The following is a 3320-nucleotide window of genomic DNA, read 5'->3' on the forward strand; positions in this document are numbered from 1 at the left end:
GCATTCTCCCTGTGTCTCCATGTGTTTCCTTCCACGGTTCAAAGACGAGCAGTTTGGATGGATTGGCCTGCTAAATCATCCGCAGTATCCTGAGATGTATAGGTTATGTGGACTAACCATGGGAAATGCAGGGTTTTTGGGACACAGCAGGTGAAAGAGTCTGGTGGATAACAAGGTGTAGGACTGGAATGACACAGCAGGCCAAGCAGCATCAGAGAGGCAGGAAAGCTGACATTTCGGGTCTGGACCCTTCTTCAGAAAATGAGAGTCTGGTGGGATGCTTTTCAGAGAGTTAGTGTGGACTTGTTAGGTCGAATGGCCTGTTTCCACACTATCGGGATTCTAATTCTAAGCAAAGGGAGGGCAGGGCTTACTCAGCCTTGGATAGTGCTGTAGAACAGAGACACTTTGGGTTTCAGTTACCTAATTCTTTGAAGTTTGCATTACACGTAGACATAAACATAGGCTCAGACCTTTCAGTACAGGAGTTGGGGCATCTTGTTGAAGTTGTACAAGATGGTGGTGAGGCTTCATCGAGAGTACTGTGTCCAGTTCTGGTCACCCTGCTAAAGGAAGGATATTAGTAAGCTGGAGAGGGTTCAGAAGAGATTTACCAGGATGTTGCTGGGAAAAGAGAAATTGAGTTATGCGGAGAGGCTGAATCGGCTCGGACTTCTTTCTCAGGGCGCAAGAGGTTGAGGTTGAACTTGGAGGTTTATAAAAATCCTGAGGGGTGTCAAATGGCAGGTGTCCTTTCCCTTCGGTGGGGATTTCAAGACGAGGGGGCATTTTTTAAAATCAAATTGAATTACCTTTATTGTCATACATACAAGTATAGTGAAAAGTTTACAAGTTGCCACTTACAGCACCATCTTAAGTACAAAGATACTCAGGTATAACACTACCCAGGGCCCTATCGTTAACTGTACAAGTCCTGCCCTCAAGGGGTAGAGATAAGGTAAATACAGGTATCTTTTCCACAGGGTGGGAGATTTCAAAACTAGAGGGCATTTTTTTTTAAGGCGAGACGAGAAAAACAAAGACATGAAGGGCAACTTTTTTTTGTTACACAGAGAGTGGCTCCTGTGTGGATGCGAATACAATTACAATTTTTAAAAGACATTTGGATAAGTACACGAATAAGATATGTTTAGAGGGATATGGGCTAAGTACAGGCAGGTGGGACTAGTTTAGTTTCAGCACATGGTCGGCATGGACTAGTTTCCATGCTGTATGACTATGACTATGTGATTGAAACTTTCAGAATACTGAGAGGCCTAGACAGATGGACGTGGAGAAAATGTTACAACTAGTCGGAGAGACTAGAACCCAAGGGGACCATCTCACAGTACAGGGACAACCCTTTAGAACTGAGATGAGGAGGGGTTTCTTCAGCCAGAGACTGGTGATTTTGTAAAGCTCACTGCCGTAGAGGGCTGTGGAGTGTCTTTATGACAGAGATAGATAGGTTCTTCATTTGTGAGGGCATCAAGGGTACGGGAGAAAGCAGAAGGCAAGAGAATGGAGCTGAGAAACATGTCAGCCATGATCAAGTGGTGGAACAGAAACTATGGGCCGAATGACCTAATTCTGCTCCTGTATCTTGGTTATTGTGGGTGACTTCAATCTGCACATAGATTGAGCAAGTCAACTCAGTAACGATACCATAGAGGAGAAATTCCAAAAAACCATCTCATACACATTCTCGGATCAATACATTGAGGGCCCAAATGGAGATAGGCCATCTCGACTGCTTATTGTCGAATGGCTGGGAGTGGGTTAGCTCAGTTAACTGGATGGCTGATTTGCGATTCAGAGTGATGCCCACAGCATGTACTCAATTCATATCCTGCCTGAGGTCACCATGAAGATCCCACATTCTTAACCTTGCCCGCCTGAGACATGTTGACCCTCACGTTAAGGCACATTAGCCTTCTCTCTCTCGGTCCCCAAGTGACAGAGCAGTCCTAAGGTCTTCTGAGACTGTGGCAACTTTAATTTCAAAATATTAACTGTGTAATGTGAAGGGAATCATTAGCAATCTAGCCGTGCGAGGCCGCTTGTGGGAGAAAGAAGAACTCAGTGATAAAACGCCTCATTAAGATGGAATGCGACAGAGTTGATTCTGAGACTGGGGGCCAAAATCTAAACAGAGGAAATTACGATGGTATGAGAAGTGATCATGCTACAATAAATTAGGGAATATAACTTTAAAGGAATAACAAACATTTAAAGAGCACTTGGAGGAACTACAACTGTTGTTCTTTCCTGTCAGACACAAAATGAAACAGGAAAGGTGGCCCTGCCATGGCTAACCAGGGACATTAGGGGTCGTACTGGATCCAAGGAAGAGGGGTACAAATTGGCTAAAATGGACAGCAGATCTGAAGACTGGGAGCAGTTCATATTTCACCAAAACAGGACGAAGGGATTGGTTAAGAGGGGAAAAATAAAGAGTAAGAGTAAGTTTCTGGGGTATATACACACAAATTATACAAGTTCCTAAAGATATAATGAAGAGCAAAACAGATTAATGAAAACAAATCCCTTACAATCAGAAACAGGGGTAGTTATAAATGTGGAATAAAGAGATGGCAGACCAATTCACTACATATTTTGGTTCTGTCGTCACAAAGGATTACACCAATAATATCTCTAAAATGCTGGGGAACACATCGGAAGCAGGAACTGAAGGAAATCAGTATGAGTAGGAAAATGGTGTTGGGAGAATTGATGGGATTAAAAGCCAACAAATCCCAGCACCTAGTAATCTACAGCCAGAGGACTTAAACTGGCTTGAGAGATAACAAAAACAAATTGCTGGAAAAGCTCAGCAGGTCTGGCAGCATCTGGGAAGGAGAAAAACAGTTACTGTTTCGAACCGAAACATTAACTCTGTTTTTACCTTCACAGATGCTACCAGACCTGCTGAGCTTTTCCAGCAACTTTGTTTTTAATCCTGATTGACAACATCCGCAGTTCTTGCAGTTTTTATTTGGCCTGAGAAACCGATGTATTCTGAAAATAGGGGCTGGAGTCTAAATAGAGGAAATTGATGGTCATCTTTCAAGATGAACAATTCCTATGGATTGGAGGGTAGCTAAGGTAATGCTACTAGTTAAAAAAGGTTGACAGAAAATATGGAATTATCGACCGGTCAGCCTAACACTGGAAAACTGTGACAGGATTGGACAGAGTTAGTCAGCATGGATTTACAAAAGGGAAATCATGCTGTACAAATCTGCTGGTATGTTTCAAGAATGCAACATTTAGAGTTGATAAGGAGGCAGTGGATGTCATTTACTTGGGATTTGAGAAGA

General features: G+C 42.9%; 1 long non-coding RNA gene across 1 annotated transcript in view; it reads right to left on the reverse strand.

The window, feature by feature from the left end:
* LOC125488284 overlaps positions 1 to 2638 on the reverse strand; it is an 11433-nt gene extending 8795 nt beyond the window's left edge. Inside the window, exon 1 of the long non-coding RNA XR_007266271.1 lies at positions 474 to 2638. This is a non-coding gene — a long non-coding RNA (uncharacterized LOC125488284). The remainder of the gene's footprint in view (positions 1 to 473) is intronic.
* Between the last annotated feature and the right edge of the window lie 682 nt (positions 2639 to 3320).

Source organism: Rhincodon typus, unplaced genomic scaffold, assembly GCF_021869965.1.
Source record: "Rhincodon typus isolate 14 unplaced genomic scaffold, sRhiTyp1.1 hic_rhity00000127, whole genome shotgun sequence".
NCBI lineage: Eukaryota > Metazoa > Chordata > Chondrichthyes > Orectolobiformes > Rhincodontidae > Rhincodon > Rhincodon typus.